The sequence below is a fragment of the Sus scrofa genome, chromosome 1 (assembly GCF_054392235.1).
Source record: "Sus scrofa isolate SSC_HxYL_T2T_F1_AM1 chromosome 1, Sscrofa_HxYL_maternal_Yorkshire_Landrace_v2.0, whole genome shotgun sequence".
Classification (NCBI taxonomy): Eukaryota; Metazoa; Chordata; class Mammalia; order Artiodactyla; family Suidae; genus Sus; species Sus scrofa.
In genome coordinates, this window is record NC_139383.1 from 152,351,137 (window position 1) to 152,373,704 (window position 22,568).

Consider the following 22,568-nt stretch of genomic DNA (forward strand, 5'->3'; position numbering starts at 1 on the left):
AGGAGGGACTGGCCTTCCCGGGGTCGCTCCCGACAGGCTCCGGCTTCCGCTCCCCGCGCTGGCCTCCGTTTCTCCGCCGCAGCAGCTGGGTGAGGGCGACAACGGACACGCGCAAGCACGCCTCAGCAAGGGGCCCAGTTGCCCAAGGCACAGGGGCCGGGCCCCCCACCGCCCAGGGCCTGTGGGCAGCCTGGCTGCCACCTGTCCCTGGCCTCCCCCCTCTCACTGGGTGCCAGCAGCCAAAGCGCCACACGGAGTGGCCAGCACTGCCCCTTCGCTGGGGCGCCACACCCTTCCCCCAGGAACCGCACCTCCCTCAGGCTCCCTAAGGCCCTGCCCACCCGCACCCCTCCCAGCTTCAGAAGAGTCCACCCCAACCCCGAGTCCGATTCCGCCCCCAGGCCCACCCTGGGGCTCTCCCTCTCACCCCGATGGGAAAACACCCTCGCTCCGGCCACCGACACTGCCTGCCCACGCAGGGAGAGACACGCGCGGCCCAGAGTGCTCTGCAGGAGCCTCACCTCAGGACCGCTGACGTGCCCCTGGGGGCAAGGTCTCCGCCCCGAGAGCGGCTCCGCGGGCCCTGGACCCGGGGCGCCAATGGGCACACCTGCACTCCACCCCTGCTATCCCCAGCACGCTCTCAGGACCCCGGGCAATACACAGACCCTTCTGCTGGACCCTCCGGGACCCCAAGGGCCCTGGAGCCTGTGCGAGACCCCGCAGGGCCGCACCTCGCCCTGATCGCCAATGTCGAGGGGCGTCCCCTGCCGCCAGGCTGTGGGCTCGGGTCGCTCGCCCTTCACCCTCCAGGCCCGCCACACCAGGCCCCCTGGCGCGCGGGACCTGGGTCCCTCAGGCAGGTCTCCCCGGGGCACTCTGGGGACACCGGAGGCCTGCCTGCCCCAAACCCCGCCCCACGGCTGCCGCCTGTCCACCGGACACAACGCAACCCGCACAGACCGCCTGCCGCCGGGCGCCCGGAGCCTGCCACCAGTTGGGCGCTCGGGCCCCACGCAAGGCACACGCCACAGCCCCGCCGCCAGCACCGGAAGGCCCGCCGGGCCCCATGGGACCCTCTCCTTTGCGTGCCACACCCATGCACACCCAGGCCTCCCTAACTCCAGCACCAGCATCTCCACGGGAGACGCACCAGACCCTGGGCCCAGCGGGACCCTCGCACCGAAACTCACGCCCCTTCCGCCGCCACCTGCCCCCTTTCCTCCAAAGCAGACTCCCTCCTTGCCACCAGCTCCCGCCCGGCACCAGCTCGGCTGGGCTCCAGTCCGCAGGCGTGGCTAGCTCTGCTGGGTATCAACCTCACACTGCCTCCCACTGCGCAACTCCCTGTCCTCCCTCCCCGGGAACACGGCCTCAGCCAGGGCAGGGGCGCCGCATGGCCTCAATGCCCAGCCCCGTGTGTGGACACCTTAGCGGCCCCGGGAGCTGGCTGCGGGCTCACACTTCTATGCAGCGCCGGCACCCATGACCGGCCAGGGCACAGGCACCCAGCTCCCATTCACGTGCCCGGGACCCCTCCGTCCTGCCTTCCACGCGCCGCCCAAATCTCTGAGGATATCCCACATCATAGCCCAGGCCGCCCTGAAGGCACTGCCGCCCCGGGCACCCAACACTCCCCCTCACGGTGCTCTGCGCACACTGGCCCAGGACCTCTGGCCCTCCTGCACTTCTCTCGACCCCAGTCCGCGGCCGACTCCGCACCGCCCAGGGCCACCTGGCGCCCACCGCCTCCACGTCTCTGGGAAATGCCGCAGGGGCTCCAGGGTTCTCGATGACCACCAAGGACTCTGCGAGGGAAAGGCACTGGCAGCCCCGCCGACCCCGTGAAGGCCCAGGCCAAGGCGTCCGACCCCGCCCAAACGGCCATCTCGGCAAGGCCCCCCGGCCGGCCTCCTCTCTCCCCACCAGAACCTGGGTCGGCAGTCCCGCCGAGGCCAAGGCCCCCGCTGCTCACCCGCAACCTACAGACACCCTCTGCGCCCGACACCGCGGGCAGGACCCCGCGGAGGCCTCAAGGAGGCAGCCGCAGGCCTGAGAGCCCAGCGGCGCTCACACACACCGCAGGCAGCCCACCCCACACTGGGCCTGCCACTCCCAAGGCTTTCCCGCCGGGCAACGGGGGCCCCGGGGCCCCGGGGCTGCCCTCGAGGAGGCCAGCCCCAAGGCTCCTCTCCCCATGGCCCTCCGGGGCCACCGGAGGCCTGCCTGCCCCCACCTGCGCCCCAGGGCTGCACGCACCCAAGGGAGCCAAGGCAACGGGACCCTCCCCCGACGGCCCCTGTGGGAGCCACGTGCCGGACCTCAGTTTGCGATGAGGAGACGGTAGTGAGTTCTCACTCATTTTGTTCAGATTTTCCAAGGAATGCGTTTGTGGGTGTCATCATCGATCCGAGCACGGGCACACCCGCGGGACGGCCACCGCCACAGCCCCCACCGCCGGGACGGCCAGCCAGCTCCCTCCTGGCCGCGGCCCGCAGGCTCCCGAGCCCAACCGCGGGCAAGCAGGTCAGCTCCACCCCCGGGAGCAGAGGGTGCGGGTCCGGGCGCCACACACCGCCCCCCGGGGGCTACCTTGGCGCAGGCCACTGCCGCTTACCATCGCCTACCAGGTGGCCATCGATCCCGCCACCGGCCGCACGCCAACACGCCTCCCACCGGCAGGAGGGACTGGCCTTCCCGGGGTCGCTCCCGACAGGCTCCGGCTTCCGCTCCCCGCGCTGGCCTCCGTTTCTCCGCCGCAGCAGCTGGGTGAGGGCGACAACGGACACGCGCAAGCACGCCTCAGCAAGGGGCCCAGTTGCCCAAGGCACAGGGGCCGAGCCCCCCACCGCCCAGGGCATGTGGGCAGCCTGGCTGCCACCTGTCCCTGGCCTCCCCCCTCTCACTGGGTGCCAGCAGCCAAAGCGCCACACGGAGTGGCCAGCACTGCCCCTTCGCTGGGGCGCCACACCCTTCCCCCAGGAACCGCACCTCCCTCAGGCTCCCTAAGGCCCTGCCCACCCGCACCCCTCCCAGCTTCAGAAGAGTCCACCCCAACCCCGAGTCCGATTCCGCCCCCAGGCCCACCCTGGGGCTCTCCCTCTCACCCCGATGGGAAAACACCCTCGCTCCGGCCACCGACACTGCCTGCCCACGCAGGGAGAGACACACGCGGCCCAGAGTGCTCTGCAGGAGCCTCACCTCAGGACCGCTGACGTGCCCCTGGGGGCAAGGTCTCCGCCCCGAGAGCGGCTCCGCGGGCCCTGGACCCGGGGCGCCCATGGGCACACCTGCACTCCACCCCTGCTATCCCCAGCACGCTCTCAGGACCCCGGGCAAAACACAGACCCTTCTGCTGGACCCTCCGGGACCCCAAGGGCCCTGGAGCCTGTGCGAGACCCCGCAGGGCCGCACCTCGCCCTGACCGCCAATGGCCAGGGGCGTCCCCTGCCGCCAGGCTGTGGGCTCGGGTCGCTCGCCCTTCACCCTCCAGGCCCGCCACACCAGGCCCCCTGGCGCGCGGGGCCTGCGTCCCTCAGGCAGGTCTCCCCGGGGCACTCTGGGGACACCGGAGGCCTGCCTGCCCCAAACCCCGCCCCACGGCTGCCGCCTGTCCACCGGACACAACGCAACCCGCACAGACCGCCTGCCGCCGGGCGCCCGGAGCCTGCCACCAGTTGGGCGCTCGGGCCCCACGCAAGGCACACGCCACAGCCCCGCCGCCAGCACCGGAAGGCCCGCCGGGCCCCATGGCACCCTCTCCTTTGCGTGGCACACCCATGCACACCCAGGCCTCCCTAACTCCAGCACCAGCATCTCCACGGGAGACGCACTAGACCCTGGGCCCAGCGGCACCCTCGCACCGAAACTCACGCCCCTTCCGCCGCCGCCTGCCCCCTTTCCTCGACAGCAGACTCCCTCCTTGCCACCAGCTCCCGCCTGGCACCAGCTCGGCTGGGCTCCAGTCCGCAGGCGTGGCTAGCTCTGCTGGGTATCAACCTCACACTGCCTCCCACTGCGCAACTCCCTGTCCTCCCTCCCCGGGAACACAGCCTCAGCCAGGGCAGGGGCGCCGCATGGCCTCAATGCCCATCCCCGTGTGTGGACACCTTAGCGGCCCCGGGAGCTGGCCGCGGGCTCACACTTCTATGCCCCGCCGGCACCCATGACCGGCCAGGGCACAGGCACCCAGCTCCCATTCACGTGCCCGGGACCCCTCCGTCCTGCCTTCCACGCGCCGCCCAAATCTCTGAGGATATCCCACATCATAGCCCAGGCCACCCTGAAGGCACTGCCGCCCCGGGCACCCAACACTCCCCCTCACGGTGCTCTGCGCACACTGGCCCAGGACCTCTGGCCCTCCTGCACTTCTCTCGACCCCAGTCCGCGGCCGACTCGGCACCGCCCAGGGCCACCTGGCGCCCACCGCCTCCACGTCTCTGGGAAATGCCGCAGGGGCTCCAGGGTTCTCGATGACCACCAAGGACTCTGCGAGGGAAAGGCACTGGCAGCCCCGCCGACCCCGTGAAGGCCCAGGCCAAGGCGTCCGACCCCGCCCAAACGGCCATCTCGGCAAGGCCCCCCGGCCTGCCTCCTCTCTCCCCACCAGAACCTGGGTCGGCAGTCCCGCCGAGGCCAAGGCCCCCGCTGCTCACCCGCAACCTACAGACAGCCTCTGCGCCCGACACCTTGGGCAGGACCCCGCGGAGGCCTTGGAGCTTGTGCAATCAACCACATTCCTGAGAACGAGCATGTGGGTCTGTCCCCTACCCTTGTTCCTGGTATATAGACATTCTCCCAATTTCTTAGAGTCAGACAGGGTCCAGATCTCTTTCCTTATGTTTACCTGGGATCCGGGGCTTGACAATATCCCCCATGCTGTCCCTGAAGTTACCTTTCTTCTCTCCTGCTAATGTTGCTGGGAGGATCCTATATAATCCTCAAGGAGACAGAAATATACAATGAGAGCCCACATACAGAGCTGGCCACCCTGGGCCTGCCTCTCACAAGGCATACCCACCAGGCTTTGGTTCACTGGGTTTGTCCTTGAGGTTGTCTGCCCCTGGCTCCTTTCCCAATGGCTCCTCCTGTGACTTGATTGTTTGGCTTTGTTTTTGTTTCTATATTTATTGCTGAACGTTCACTCTGCTGATATCTCTTTTTGCCTATCTTTCTGTATATGTTTTTCTTTTTTTTTCTTTGTGTGTGTGTGTGTGTGTGTGTGTGTGTGTGTGTGTGTGGTGTATGTTGAAGGAGGTAGCCTCTGTATCTCTGTATCTATGTGTTTTTCTCTACAAATACCTCAGTTACTCAAAACTCATTCTGTGTATATTGTGACATTTCCTCTACCCTATGAATTAAATTGACTTCCCACGTACACTATTGCTTTTGCCATAGTGAAGGACGACAAAAAGCACATCAGATGCGCAGAAAAATTGAAGAGACAAATGGTAGAACTCCTTTATCAGTTACTACATTAAAAAGAAATGGTTCAAATTTATGTCGAAATGGATTTTAAAACATGATCCAACAATATGTTATCTGCAAGAGACTTACTTTAGATTCAGAGACAAACTGGTTGAAAATTAATGTATGAAATAAATATTTCATATAAATTATAACCAAAAGAGCTGAAGTCACTATATTAATACCAGACAAAATCTGTTTTCAAACAAAAATTGATACATGGGTCAATTAAACGTTGATAAAAGAGTCAATCAATTAAGAAGTTATAACAATCTGGGGTTCCCATCATGGCTTAGTGGTTAACGAATCTGACTAGGAACCATGAGGTTGTTCGTTCTATCCCTGGCCTCACTCAGTGAGTTAAGGATCCAGCATTGTGTGAGCTGTGGTGTAGGCTGCAGATGCGGCTTGGATCCCACGTTGCTGTGGCTGTGGTATAGGCCAGCCCCTACAGATCTGATCAGACCCCTAGCCTGGGAACCTCCATATGTTATGGGTGCAGCCCTAGAACAGACCAAAAAAAGAAAAAAGAAAAAAAAAGAAGATACAGCAATCCTAAACATTTACACACCTAACAACAGAGTCCCAACAAATTGAAGCAAATCTGCATAGAATTGAAGAGAGAAATAGATAATTCTACAGTAATACTTGGTTACCTCAATATCCTACCTTCAATAAGCAATGAAATAATTAGAAAGATCATTACAGAAATAGAGTACCTTAATAATACTATAAAACAACTACACCTAACAGACACATGCAGAACACTTCACCTAACAAAAGAGGTTTACATAATTTTCTCAAGGGCTCATAAAATATTCTAAAAATAGAAAGATATAATACCCAAAATATGTTTAAATAGATGATGAAACATTGAAATCATACTATGTTCACCACGAAAGAATTCAATTAGAAATCAGCAACAGACGATTAGAAAATTCACACATAATCGGAAATTAAGAATCAAATTCCTAATAAACAATGAACCAAATAAGATTTTCCTATTCTCAAGGCAAATATCTGAATTTAAGATGAATAAAAATTAACACACAATATTCTAAAATGTAGGAGATGCCAAAAACTGTACTCTAGGGGAAATATATAACTTTTAAAACTCACATTTAAAAAAAAAGTTTTCAAATCAATAACCTAACCTTATGCCTTCAGAAGCTAGAAGAAGAAAAGCAACTCAAATATAAATCAAGAAGCGGAAGAAAATAAAGGTTATCCCAGGAAATTTAAAAAATACATATTGGAGTTCCTGTCATGGCACAGTGGTTAACGAATCCGACTAGGAACCATGAGGTTGCGGGTTCGGTCCCTACCCTTGCTCAGTGGGTTAATGATCCGGCGTTGCCGTGAGCTGTGGTGTAGGTTGCAGACGCGGCTCGGACCCTGCATTGCTGTGGCTCTGGCGTAGGCTGGTGGCTACAGCTCCGATTCGACCCCTAGCCTGGGAACCTCCATATGCCGTGGGAGCGGCCCAAGAAATAGCTAAAAAGACAAAAAATGAAAAAAATAATAAATAAATAAATAAAATATATATTAATGATTGAAATGATTAACTGAAAAAATAAAATAAAATCAATAAAACCAGAAACTAATTCTTTGAAAAATTCAAGAAATTTCAGAATGCTTTAGCTAAACTGAGGAGGAGAGGATTAGAGAAGATTCAATTTACTAATGCCACAAGTGAACACAGAGACATTACTACTGACTTCAGAGAAATGAAAAGGATTAGGAACAATGCAGTGAACAAGCGCTTACCAGAAAAATTAAACAATCTAGATGTAATGGACTAATTCTTAAAAAAGTAAAAACTATCAAAAATAACCCAAGAAGAATTTGAAATTCTGAACAGATTTTGCTATGTTCTGAATGTTTGTGTCCCCCCAAAATTCATACCTGAAAATCCCAAGTAGGGCCCTTGGGAGGTGCTTAAGCCATAACAGTAGAGACCAAGTGAATGGGCTTCACTTCTTACAAAAGGGACTCTGACTAAACTCTCTTATTCCTTCCACCATGTGAAGATACTGCCTTTAACTGACCATACTGATTCCCTGAACTCAACAATGCTAGTATTTCAGGATCCAAAACTTTGAAAAAATAAATATCTATTGTTTATAAGCTACCCAGTTGGTGGCATCTTGTTATGATGGCACAAATGGATTATGACAGATTGATTAAGTAAAGTGGTTTAATCAGAAATTTAAAACAAAAACAAAACAAAAAAAAAACCTTTCAGCAAAGAAAAGCCTAGGACCATATGGCATTACTGGTGAATTCTACTAAACATTTAAGGAAGGGTTAACACCAATACTTCTTAAATTCTCCCCAAAACTAAAGGAGGGAGAAACACATCCTAACTCATACTACGAGGCCAATTTGACCATGATACCCAAACCAGATGAGGACATCACTCAGAACCTCACAAATTAATGAATGTAACAAAAAAGAAGCAGACTCATAAGATATAAAGAACAAACAAGTGGTTACCAGTGGGAAGACGGAAGTGGGGACAAATTAGGGGTAGGGGATTAAGAGGTACAAGCTATTAGGTATAAAATAATATACATGGTTATACCTTGAAACAGAGGGAAATACAGCCAATATTTTATAATGACTACAAACAGTATAACTTTTAAAAATTGTGAATTCCTATATTGTACTCCTGTAACTATACCGTACATCTGTAATACTGTACATCAACTTTATTTCAATTAAAAAAAATAAGTGGGGAGTTCCCTGGTGATCTAGTGGTTAGAACTCAGAACTCTGACTGCTGCAGCCTGGTTTCAGTCCCTGGTCTGGGAACTGAGATCTCACATAAAGCCATTGTATGTCATGGCAAAAAAAAAAAAAAGGTGATGTGACAGGACATCATTGTCTTGTTCCCAGTTCTAGGGAGAAAATACTTAAAAAAAAAAAAAAAAGCATCTAGGTGGTACATTAATACATGCCATTTATAGCATAAACATTATATGTCAATATAATTCTATACATTAAGACAGAATCATGTACTACAAATCTACTTATACAATCATATGGATCAACAAACAACTGTGTATTTATAGATCATATTTGCTAAAACAATATATGTTCTAGTGTTCCTGTCACTCATGATTATAATCAAATGTTTTCAATGATAGTTTCTAGCGTTCATTTCATTATCTCGTAGGGATCTTCTCCTCCCTGATGTTGCAGTTATTAGTGTTCATGGCTACTTTATAATATTTTATAAATTCTTATTGATGTCATTTGAATGACATTGCTGGAGAAGTGAATGAACAATTTAAAATACATACATACATACAAAAATAATACTACACTTCAAAGAATTCTACACTTCAAAGAATTTTCTGTCACGAGAAAAACAGAGTAACCCATCTCAAAAGTATTAAACAGCAGGCCTTTGGTAACACAAGACCTTGGTAATCATGCCAAGGAAAATACAGACTATTTTTCTTATTAATACATGTTTCAATTTTAACAACAAATTATGATTAGATATGTGAAACTTCACTATCTCTCCACTTGATTAACCAAACCTATTTTGTGAGACTAATGCAGTATGAAAAATTGAATTTTCTGTGTTTCAGAAAAATGAAGTGCCCCAAGGTTCTTTATCATTTAAAATAATCATGGCCTTAGAAAGAACTAAGGAAATTTAATATATAACTTTTCACATCAAAAATGAAAAAAAAACTAAAGTCAAATTCAATACTGAGAAGAGTTGAAATAATGATCCATAATTATCTTACAGATCTAACTACAGATCAAAATGATCTAACTATGATGATCTCAATCACAGGGTCAATATTTTGAAACTATAATAAGTTATTAAGAAAACTCTTAAACATAGCTTAATTACATCAAAGAATATTTCATTGTAATATGAAACTGTTAAAAAAATAGCAATTGGAGTTCCTGCAATGGCAGAGCAGGTTAAGGGGCTGGTGTTGCTGCAGCTGGGGTGTAGGTTGCAGCTGGAGCTTGGTTTTGATCCCTAGGCCAGGATACCATATGCCACAGGTGAAGGCAAAAGAAAATCAACAATTTTCTAAAATTCTACACTTGTCAGTCTAACCAAAAGTCAACTAAAATAAAATTTAAACTTTGGAAATGAAGATAAAGGAAATCAACAAGAAAAGCACACATCAAGATATCATCCAGCAAGCCACTTAACAGATGAACACAGAGACTTCAGTGTATAGCACAAAGCACACGACATATGACTATGGAAGAAAATTGTATAGTTACTCACCTCTGTTCCCTGAAGTGGAGGCCCTCACTCGAGCCATTCTACCTCAGAAAACCGTAACAGGAAAAAAGTAAAGATACAGTCTTGAAAAAAAAATTAATCAACAGTAAAAATAACAAAGCACTAATTTTGACCCCATTGTCAATATTTATTACAGGCATTTAGTGTTCCTTTCTTTTAGACCAACACTTATGGGATTTTTAACATCTGTCACAGTTGCTTGACCCACTCAATTTAATCTTTCTCTCATTTTCTTATTTATTATTCAAGAACATTTCCTTTCTACAAGTTCCATATACAACTCTGTTCAAACTGAGAAAAATAAAACAACTCTTGGGTCATTTGCAGTATTTCTAAGATGAATACGGCCTCATAAGAAGGATGCCAATGTCATGCCCTGACAGAAAACTCATGCTCACAGCAGTATTACGTTGTCAATGAGGAGACACTAAATAGAGCCAGGCTATGAGGGTCTTATTTGTCTTATTAGAGGGGCATACATCTGGACCTCAGATTGACATCTGGAATAGTCCCTCAGCATCCTCAGACAATTTTTCTCATCATCGATCCAGACAAGCACCCTCCCACAAATAAGCATTTCCATAGCCAGGTTTATTTTCTTCTAATGAATTGAGAATAAAAAACAGTGCATGTACAGTAGACATTTTATTTAGTACTTGAATAATGGAACACTCATCTACATAGCATAAATGGCATATGACTTTTGGATTTTTCTAATGCAATTAAATAAAAATCTACTGAGAAACTACAAAAAATTGAGTCAACTAAAATTTCAAAGAGTAATGGATTAGCACTTGTACATGAAGCAGCAAATTAGGTGTGATAATAGTAAAAATATGAATAGAAATATTTAAATTTTGAACTTGTAATAACAAAAAGATATTTTGGCCTATTTAAATTTCACTAAAATATTAATTTCATACATTATAAAATAGTATAAAAAGAAAGTCTATCAATGACTCAAACATTAAGCAATTTACTTCAAAAAGAGATTATTATTTATTAAGGAAAGAAACAATAATGAATCTCTTTAACAAATCATACCTATAGCAGAAAAAAAACTATTGTAAAAATATTCTCCCTGAGTGCCTGAAAAAATGAGCCCATAGAACTTGTATTTCTAACATCAGTGGCCAGAACACAAATGAAAATTTCAATAGCACTAGAGCAGCTGCTCACCTTTCCTCCCTGAAGTATGGAAACTTGTTCTAGCCCTTGACCTGCAGTAAAACATCATAAAGAATATAAATCATATCAGTAAATACATTAAATTCATTTAAAAATCAAGTACAATCACTTCTGTGGTAATATTTATTATACAGACATTCTCCCCAGGTCTAATTCCCTCACACAAATCATACTTCCTTGGGTATTTTATCCCCTTGGTCATCTGATTACTTCACTTCTTTCCTCTTTGAATTCTTCACTCTGTCAAGAGTCAGTAATCTTCTGTACCATGCAATGCAAATTAGTGACATAGCATTTTTCTTTTGAAATGAGAAATTCAGAAGTTTTAGTCCACTAAACAAGTATTTTGTGAAAATGTTTTGTGATTGGTAAAATGAAGACCATGTGATAAGTGTGTTACAAGGCTGTATTCTGGAAGTAAGAGATAAGAACTCTGAAAATCTATTATAAACAACATATAGAAACAGATGGAGCAATGGAAAGAACAGAAAAATAGATGAAACATTTCATAGGATAAATAGAAATTATTTTTAAAACAGATGTTTTTAAAACATATTAGAGGGATTCATCTTTTCTCAACGCAGAATGCAATTAAGAATCCTAGGAGGAGTTCCCATTGTGCCTGAGCAGAAATCAACCTGACTATTGTCCGTGAGGATGCAAATTCGATTCTTGGAGTTTCTCAGTGGATTAAGGATCTGGTGTTGCCCTGAGCTGTGGTATGAGTGGCAGGTGTGGCTCACATCCTGTGTTGCTGTGGCTGTGCTGTAAGGCAGCAGCAGCAGCTCCACTTTGGCCCCTAGACTGGGAACTTCCAAATGCCACATCTGTGTCCCGAAAAAGCAAAAGAAAAAGAAAAAAAAGAATCCTAGGAGGAGTACATCAATAAACTAGCAGAGGAGCAGAGGTCTCTGAAGGGTAAATGCCTGGAAGTTAACCAGGAAAGTCAAAGGGCTAGGTAAAAGGAGTAAAACCCTAGAGGCTATATAATGTTTGATTCCATTTAAATGACATTTTATAAAAGACCAAACTATAGAAAGAGTGGTTTCAACAGATTACATAGTAGAAGGAGGGTTTGATTATAAAAGGAGAAAGATGAGGGAATTTTAGGGGTAATGGAACCCCTCCACATCATGATTGTGATGCTAGATATACTATTCTATATATTTGTTAAAAGCCACAGAACTGTATATGACAGAGTCAATTTTACTATACATAAAATAAAAATAAATTATACAAAAGGAACAAATATAAAATTGAATAAAGGCTGGGACAGAACACTGGGCCTAGTGTGCATGTACCCCTCCCCTCTACACTGTAATGTACTGAGCCTATACATTTGTCAGCAGGCACACACTCAAAGGAACACCATTTAACAAGACACTCAGATTAAATGTCGAAGACATTCAGGACTGGTAGCAGTCAAAGCTCCCAAGCAGCGAGCTAACACTAAAATAAGTAAGCTGAAGTCTATTTGTACTTCCTTAGAATAGAAATACAGTACTGTGCAACAGCAGTGATTTTGCCTCTCCTTTTCTTACATTTTTCACAAGTTATGAATATATGATCCAGTTGCAGTCACTAAAAAGAGCACTTTTTTTTTTTAAAGGGCCACACCCAAAGCATATTGAAGGTTCCAGGCTAGGGGTTGAATTGGAGCTACAGCTGCTGGCCTATACAACCACAGTAATGTCAGATCCAAGCCACATCTGCAGCCTATACCACAGCTCATGGCAATGCCAGATCCTTAACCCACTGAGCAAGGGCAGGGATCAAACCCACAATCTTACGAATACTAGTCAGATTTGCTTCTGCTGCACCACACCAGGAACCCCCAAAAGAGTACCTTTTGCTTGTTGCGTGTGAGAAAGGATAGACCCTAAAGACACCCATGGAATTACTTAAGCATTCATGACCCTAAAACATACTGAACCACTCGATTTACACATGGAAAGTGGAGATGAAAATGAATAAGAAAGGGTACACAAACTATTAAACCAGTTAGAAAAAGTTTTTCACTTCAGTTATTTCTGAACATCATGAATAAAATCAATATACTTATGTGACAGAATTCTGCTGATCCATAATTCTGTTATTCTTAGGATTTTAAATATTAGAATAATATTTAATTCACTTATTCACATACTCTTTCTCCATAATAATTAGTGTTATAAGGCAAGTAAATGCTTTGTATTCAAACCAACACTGATTCCCTAACAGCTAAAATAAGAACACAAAAAGAAAAAATGTGCAGTAATTTAAAAAAATACATATAACCATTGATTCAACAAGGTATGAGGCAATGGGCTCCAATCGTGTTTATCTTTTTCAATTTACTTAATTATTTCTTCCAATATTATTATTTCCACCAATATTCAACAGGATATTCACTGTTCACAGACATGTAAGCCTTCAAATGAAGCAAATATGAGCTTAAATTCCGGGTGAGACATCTACATAAGATGATAAACATAGTTACCATATTCTCACCTCAATTTATATATATATATATATATATATATATATACACACACACAAACACATCCTTTGATGTGCCTAGTTGAAACGATTATTTTTATTATTCCCAAGTGTTGGTTTTTATATCCTGTATTCTTATTATCTTTATTACAGTTTTCTGTAGGAAAGACCTATACTTTCTATCCTAGTCATTCATGTTCGTTCATTCACATCATAGTTTTAATAACATTATAAACATCTTACCATCATTAATCAGTTTTATCACCCTTAAACTTGAACTTACCATGTCCAAACATCCCCAAACTGTATAAAAGTTAAAACCAGAGGCTGAGTCGCTTAGTGTCCAGCAGTCCTCTGACCCACTAATGACTGTTTTTTCCTTCTATACTTATCATCTTCCTTCAGTATTGTCAACATTCTGGAGCCCCGACTGTGAGTATCTTACATAGGACCATTTCCCCTCAAAATACCAGAATATAAACAGGCAAAGTTAGAAGAATATAGCATATTCCTCGTTATAAACAATCTAAAATTTAAAAACACTGTGGCACAGTCAGGCAAAATATATGTCACAATTCACTCTGCTTATCCTTCCGGCCAACATTTCAGCTACTAGCTCAGATTTGCTAACGAGCTGCACCTGTAGGACAGAGTGCTGTCTTTAGAAAATGGGAGTTCCCAAGGCTCAGTGGTAAGGAACCCAACTAGTATCCATGTGGACCCCTAGCCTCACTCAGTGGTTTAAGGATCAGGTGTTGCCATGAGCTGTGGTGTAGGTTACAGACAAGGCTTAGATCTGGTATATCTATGGCTGGCAGTTATAGCTCTGATTTGAACCCCTAGCCCGGGAACTTCCATATGCCATGGGAGCAGCCTAAAAAACCAAAAAAAAAAACCAAAAAAAAAAAAAAAAAAAAAAAAAAAAGGTATTAGAATGAATACAGATAACTTAAGAAAAATGAATTGATTATATAGACCACTCATTCAAAATGAGGTAGATATTTTAAAATCCAGACCATCGGGCATAAGTTGCAATTGGAAAAATATTCCGAAAGAGATTATGACATTTCAATCTATGTCAGCTGAGGATTGCATCTTCACTCCAAGATCCTCATCAGACTTTTGCCTGATCTACAGTATTTGTCTTGGTATCTGCCTGTCATAGAGTTTATTCCAAACTTGATTTCCTCCATTTAGTGATACTGCTCATATTGGCCATTCCTCTTTTGACTTTTACCTGTGCCCCCATAGCATCCAGCCTCTATCTAGAAAATGGTTTCTACTGAGAAACACTGGTACTCCATATTGCTAAAAGGTTTGTTTGTTTGTTTGTTTTGGTAAATTTACACCCTATTCATTTTTATCTCCTGCTCTTGTGATATCTTTTTAGCCTTGAAAATTAAACTTGAGAATTCTCATGGCTCTGACCTAAACCCTAAGGTAAAATAAATATGACTTCATAAATATGCACCATTACCCCAAAACAAGGGGAGATATAGCAAAATATAAGTATTTAAAATTATCATGTTCCAAAGTCTATGAAACCACAGGGTTGTGTGGGGTTTTTTTAGTTCTGAATAAAAGAATTAATACATACTTCAAATGTAGCATCAAAGTTAGCCTCTATTTTTCTTAAAAAATGAATGAACATCCTACTCTATATTATGAGCATTAAATAAGATAATCCGTGGAAAAGTGATATATACACCAGGAATTCAATAAATGCTATATACACATATGACACTGCAAACCACACACACACACGCCAGTAAAATAAATGACCGAAACTCACTATCGACATTTTTGAACATTCTTCCTATAAAATTGGTTTATTGACCATAACCAAACAAGCATATATATCATTTTATGTGAATTAAATACAATATTAATGCCTCAAACATAGTTGATACTCAATAACTGACAGAAAAATGAACTTTTGAAAGACAGATTTTCATATCAATTAATTTCAACATACATTACCACATATAACTGAAAAAATTCAACTGTATAAATGTATCACCACTAATTTCCCTAGCATTAGGACTTCATAAAAAGATTACATATAATTTGACAAGTATAACTATGGCTGTAATGAATATCCTAGAGTTTACATACAGGTTTGAAAACTCCAATTACATCCTATAGGTAAATTTCTAAGAAAAAACGTTAGTCAAAATGTGCTGATTTCCGTCTAATACATATTTTTTACCATGTGTTGGAAAGATTTTAATCCAGAAGGAGTCTGAAATTACCCACACTTTGTTAACAAACGTACCTATTAATCTAATAGGTGAAAAAGGTAATTGTTAATCTATTTTGTGTGTTTGTGTCTGTGTTTTTAAACACACACATATATTTAATGTATATATTTATAAAAATTGATGATTTAATACATTTTTGTTTAATTACGAAGATTGATAGGTTTGAGTATACTTTTTATGTGTTCTTGGCCATTCACAATCCTTTTATGAATTTCTCATTTATGTACTTTCCACTTTTGTAGTGGAATGATTGCCTTTTTCTAATTGATTTGGGTCAGGCTTTCATAGAAATAGTAACACTAAAATGGTCATGTAAGTTTCAAGTAACAATACAGGTAAATTCTCAGTTCATTGCAAAGTAATCAATAACCCAAATTCAATTTTAAGTTAATGGGTTTTAGCTACTATTTTTCGCTCCTCTAACTCTTCAATGCATATAAGATGGAGAAAACTTGGAAGACAAATTTTAATTGAATTAAAGATAGTATTCATTAATTAGGTATACTGTTGAATCTTCCACATTTTTACAAACTAGGTTAAATAATAGCCTTGGAATATACAAATCCTATTCTGAGAGGTTGAAACAATTACCAAAAAAGGATCATATGAAGTCAAAATAGACTGAAGTCAATGGCTAAGGAGACTGGATAACACCAAAGACGTGGAGAGACATTTTGACTTGAAGTGTATTGAAGGGGGAAAGAAGGCAGGAATGAGTTTGGACACAATGGACAAATGGAATATGGGAGAAGTATGCTCAATTTAAAATATAGTTTATTGGTTATAACTGGAAAGGGGTTCATATCTCCCCAGTCACTTATACAATACTGGCTTTACATTGTTTATGTTGACATGTAGTATTCATTGACAGCACTCTCTTATAAATAAGATTTACAGAGGAGCTAAAAATAATTTTCATGAAAATAAAATGGGGAGATAATTTTTAAATATTTTTTACAATGGTGGGGCTAATGTGATTATTTTCCAGGTTCTGGTTTAACCACTTATCTTGTTCAGGATGTGGTACTCAAGCCCACAGCCTGCTGTTATAAATAAAGTTTTATTGGAACACTGAAATTGTTTTATTGGAAAACAAATTGTTATTTGGCCCTTTACAGAAAAGGTTTACCAATCCATGGTCTAGTTTAGCATAGACTGAGCTGATAATTCCATGCAATTAATACTGAGTTTTAAAATATGGAGGCTGTACTGAAAAGACAGTCACAGAGACTAAATTTTAGAAGCTGAGACAGAATGGAGGCAGCTCTATTTTGAGGTTTCAAATTTGATCATGGTAGCAAGTCCAGAGTTCCTGATAGACATGTTCCTGAGTTAATATCCCTGTTATTATGTTCTATTCTTGCTGTCACTTTATATATCATCACCTCAGAGACCACTGTCATCACTATCATTTTATATGGGGGTAACTCCTTTGATTCTCCATTGTCGTACTCTTCAACTTAGCATACTTAATAGCAGGACGGATGTATGGATAGATGGAGATTAGACAGCTAGCTAGATGATATACAAACTATAGGTGACAAGATGGGTGACTAAATGATAATGTATCTATTAATAAGTTAGGCAGATGATAGGTAGAGATAGATAGATTACAGAAGATAGAACGGTAGATAAACAGTTGACATGTAGGAATGTCAAAGTGAAAAAATTTGCACATCAAATACAATTGAAAGGTTAATTTCATCTTCGCCAAAATCAGAGGTTGTAAGATAACCATATCCCAATGTCATCTTCAATAAAAAAATGTTACGTCAAGAGATGGATCAATTCAGTATTAAAAGAACTCATAGCAAATGTTTGCAACACTGCACAATTAACAAAATAGTACAAATATCTATGAACAAATGGTAACAATTAATTAAATGACATATTTCTAATATCAACTCACTCCAATCTTTTTTTACTTTGCTTTTTCTAACAAAACCATCCATTTTCTAACTTATTATTTTATTGTAAATACCATGAAAGAGAAACTATCCATTTAAAAGTATGGAATGATAAGAAGTTCCCATCATGGCACAGTGTAAATGAATCAGACTAGGAACCATGAGGTTGTGGGTTCAATCCTTGGCCTCACTCTGTGAGTTAAGGATCCAACATTGCCTTGAGCTGTGGTGTAGGTCACAAACGCTCAGATCTGGCGTTGTCGTGGCTGTGGCCTATAGTTCTGATTAGACCTCTAGCCTGGGAACCTCCACGTGCCATGGGTGCGGCCCTAAAAAGACAAAAGACAAAAAAAATTTTAATTTAAAAAAAAATTTTAAAAAGTATAGAATGATTATTTTTAAATGTATGATATATGACTTTCTGAGTAAGTCAAGAATATGAACAAAACCAAGTCCCAGTCAAAAGGAGCTCATTTGTTCAAAGCTATCGGGAGACACAGAGAAAATCATAAAACAAATTGTTTAGTTAAGAACTCTTCATAACTACTCTCTGTTAAAGTACCTATCATATCACACTTTGCTAGCTAAAACTTTTGCTTCAACTACTTTCTATATTAACTACCTAAAGAATGGATTTTATTTCAACAAAGTCCAGAACACTGTGGAAAATTATCTTTAAAGTAATAATGGAGAAAACCCAATCATAATTCTACAGAGAGTAACTATATCAATCAATAAAAAGGACTAAAAGGACAGAGTCAGATAAAAGAAAACAAAGAACTTATCACCAGTCAACTTGGCATGAAGGAAAATTCTTTGGGAAGACAGATAATGATAACAGAAGGAAACACAGATGTTCAGGATAGAGTAAAAAGAATTAAAACTGGTTAATACCTAGGTAGTTATGAAGTATTTTCCCCTCTTAAACTATTTAATATAAATATACCTGTTTAAAACAATTATGGCATTGGCTATAGGGTTTATAGTAGATATAGATATATATGACGACTATAGAATAAGAGGGGCCGGAGACTAGGCAATTAGGTACATATTATTGCAAGATTCTTCTTTTTATGTGAAGAGATTTAATAGTCTTTAAAAGACTGAAATAACTAAATATGTATATTGTAATCACTAGGAAAACCAGCAAAATTGCATAAAGGTAGAGTTAAAAAGGAATAGGAAAAGAAAATTCTGAAAAAAAGTCAAAAGGTAGGGAAGAAGGGACAGAATAATAAGAAACAAAAGACACATACTAAAAGGGAGTACACACAAAGCAACAAATGACAAAACTGGTGGACTTAAATCCACCTTTTTAATGATTATATTAGTCATTGAATAAACACTCAATCGTTAATGGCTAAAACATATCCCAACTACATGCTATCTAAAATTACAAAACGTTATACATAAAGATACAGGTAGGAAGAAATAAAAAGAGGGAAAGATACACTCTACAAACAGAAGGCGTAAGAAAGCTAGAGTTGTTATATTAATTTCAGAAAAAATAAACTTCAAATCAATTATTACCAGAGATAGAGATATTTCTTAATAGAGTCAATTTACAAGGAAAGTATAACAATCATGAGAGTTTATATGACTAATAACAAAGTTTCAACTTGAATGAAATGAAACTGGAAGAAATAAAAGGAGTAGTAAATAAATCTACAGTCATAGCTCTTTCAGTAATTTATAGAAAAAAACCAAAGTATTAGTCATAGAAGTAAAACACTACAGCAAATATCAGAATCAATTCATGTCTAGGGCATATTCACCAAGATGAACTATATACTAGGCCAAAAAACAATATTAAAATCTTTAAAATCATTCAAATGATATAGAATATATTAACTGATCATAATGAAAATTAGAAATCAATACAATAAAATGTCTTTAAAGAATGAAAGGAAAACAGTGAAAGACTTACCTATTTGTACAGCAAATGAAATTTCTATAGCTAATAAAAATTTCTCTGATTTTTCATAGTTGTATGATCTTAACTTAGGGAAGTTCTAGAGTTAAGCAATCCTTACTTGAGAGAGTAAGTAAGCATAGAATTGAAATGCAACCCTACATCTTCCCATGGTAGCACAATAGTATTGGCAGCATCTTGGGAGTGTTGGGATGAGGGTTCAATCCTCAGCCCAGCACCATGGGTTAAGGATCCAGTGTTGCTGCAGTTGCAGCTCAGGCAACTGTGGCTTGGATCTGATCCATGGCCTGATAATTGCATATGCCATGGAGCAACCAAAAAAAAAAAAGACTAAAGAAAAAGAAATATAACTCTACAATAACATGTCTACATCTCAATAAGACATAATGGAAGAAAAAATATTTTTTTACTGTCATTAATACAGGTTACCATACACAAGGCCAGAAAATCAAAAGACTAAATTGTTATTAAAGAAAACATCTCAAATTTCAAAAACACGTTAGAGCAAAGATAAAAATTTTGATGGAAAAGCAAGGATTCAAAACTTAGGAACTGGGAGGCAACAAGATCGTGACAAAGGAAGCTCCTGAGCTTCCCTCCTCATACTGACACATCAAATGGACAATTACACATGGAGCAACACCCAGCAACTAGCTGAGCAACTCCTACATGCCAGACAAATGAGAAAATACCCACATCAAAACAGGTAGGAAAAACTGTTCCTTCCATACTCTTGCCATAAACCCTCCTCTCAGCACAGTGCCCGACAATTAGGAGAGAAGCCCTGACTTCTAGCTTCTCCCTGAAAACCAAAGGGCTTGGACTCCATATCTAGCACTCAAACTTATAAGATTCACCAGAGACAGGCTCACAAAAACCACTTGCTCTAAAAACCAATGGAGCTTGTGTCCACAAGCCTCATAAGTATATAGCATAGAACCAATTCTTAACAAGCATGCAAGCACTCACCACAGCTATCATCCCAGCAATCTGCACAGAGGAAAAAGGCAAAAGTGTCCACCTCATAGTTTTCCCCTGAAAGAGTATCTGTGTACTTTAAAATTAAGCTGCTGCCTGAAGTCCAGTCTTCTAATTTAACAGGCATTAGGGACTAACCATGATCCTCCCCAGAAAATGGGGAAGTGGACAACATTCCTTCCCACTCAAGATGACTCTAAATTCCTAGTATCTCCCTGGAAGGAGCTAGTACACATGCCTACACCCCAGATTTTATAGCTGCTCCCCGAGAAATGGGTCTCCAGACCATCAGTCTTATAGCTAAAGGGGGTTCCACTAACAAGTTCCATAGGACTATAGAAAACAAAGGAGCAATTTCTAGCTGGCTATCCCCTTAGGGCGCAGTGCAAAAGGAGCAAAAAAATTTACCCATTTCCCAATCTTTCCCTGAAAAAGTTTTATATACATACTGTAAAAGATAGAAAAACACACCATGTTCATGGATTGGGAGAATAAATATCAGAAAATGACCATACTACCCAAAGCAATCTACAGATTCAATGCAATCCTTATCAAAATACCAACGGCATTTTTCACAGAACTAGAACAAATTTTAAAATTTGTATTGTAAAACAAAAGACACTTAATAGCAAAAAAAAAAAAAAAATTTTAAGCAAAAAAGAACAGAGCTGGAGGAATTACACTCCCTGGCTACAAAGCTACAATAATCAAAACAGAATGGTACTGGCACAAAAACAGACACATAGACCAATGGAACAAGACAGAAAGCCCAGAAATAAACACTTGCCCTTATTGATCAATTAATCTAAGACAAAAGAAGTAAGAAGACAGTGCAGCAGCTTGGGTCACTGCTGGGGTGAGGGTTTGATCCCTGGCAAAGGAACTTCCACATGCCACAGGCACAGCAAAAAAAAAAAAAAAAAAAAAAAAAAAAAAAAATCTCAAACATTCTATACAAAAATAAATCTAAAATGGATTAAAAACCAAAACATAAGACTGGAAATCATAAAACTTCTAGAGGAAAACATAGAGCACTCTGACATAAATTAGGTAAATTTTTTTTTTTTTGGATCCATCTCCTAAAGCAAAGGAAATCATCAATAAAACAAAAAAGATAAGCTACTGAGTGGGTGAAAATATTTGCAAATCATACATCTAATAAACTATTTGAATATCTCATACAACTCAACTATAAAAAAAAAAAAACAGTTAAAAAATGGTCATAGGACCTGAAAAGACATTTGCTCAAAGAGAACATGTAGATGGCCAGCAGGCACATGAAAAGATGCTCAACATTGATAATCATCAGCAAAATGAAAAAACAAAACCACAATGAAATTATCACCTCACACCTTAGAATTGTTATCATCGAAAAGAACATAAGAAACACATGTTAGCAAGAATGTGGAGAAAAGCGAACCCTAGTATACTGTTAGTGGGAATATAAATTGGTGCAGCCACTATGGAAAATCATATGGAGATTCTCAGCATCTAAAAAGAGAACTACCACATGACCCAGCATTCCACTCCTAGGTATATATCCAAAAGAAAAAGAAAAGAAAAACGAAAACACTTAATTTAAAAAGATACAAGAAGTTCAATGCTCGTTGTGGCATTATTTATAGTAGCCAAGATATGTAAATAACCTAAATGTGCATCAGTGAATGAATGAATGGATAAAAAGATGAGATTTTATATATATATATATATATATATATATGTATATATAGATAGATAAAATGGAATATTGTTCAGCCATAGAAAGAATGAAGTTCTACCATTTGCAACAACATGGATGGATGTGGAGGGTATTATGCTAAGTGAAAAGAGTCAGAGAGAAAGACAAATACTGTACGATATCACTTAGTATGGGATCTAAAAAGTAAAACTAAAGAATATAACAAAAAAAATAATCAGGAGTTCCCTAGTGGCCTAGTGGTCAAGGAACCAGTATTGTCACTGCTATGGGTTGGGTCACTGCTGTGTCATGGGTTCAATCCCTGACCCAAAAACTTCTGCATGCCATGGACTTAGCCAAAAAAAAAAAAAAAAAAGAAGAAGACTCAGATACAGGA

General features: G+C 42.2%; 1 long non-coding RNA gene and 2 other non-coding genes across 3 annotated transcripts; all 3 read right to left on the reverse strand.

The window, feature by feature from the left end:
• Positions 1 to 2,317: 2,317 nt before the first annotated feature.
• Positions 2,318 to 2,411, reverse strand: LOC146406797 (small nucleolar RNA SNORD116). Its single transcript, XR_014834365.1, has one exon. It is a non-coding gene; the product is annotated as a small nucleolar RNA SNORD116 (small nucleolar RNA).
• A 2,771-nt stretch (positions 2,412 to 5,182) lies between these two features.
• On the reverse strand, positions 5,183 to 10,297 carry LOC146406798 (uncharacterized). Its single transcript, XR_014840404.1, has 2 exons — positions 8,282 to 10,297; positions 5,183 to 6,927 (listed from the first exon to the last, which is right to left on the reverse strand). It is a non-coding gene; the product is annotated as an uncharacterized LOC146406798 (long non-coding RNA).
• Positions 10,232 to 10,297, reverse strand: LOC146406799 (small nucleolar RNA SNORD109A). The gene has a single exon (XR_014832487.1). It is a non-coding gene; the product is annotated as a small nucleolar RNA SNORD109A (small nucleolar RNA).
• Positions 10,298 to 22,568: the final 12,271 nt, after the last annotated feature.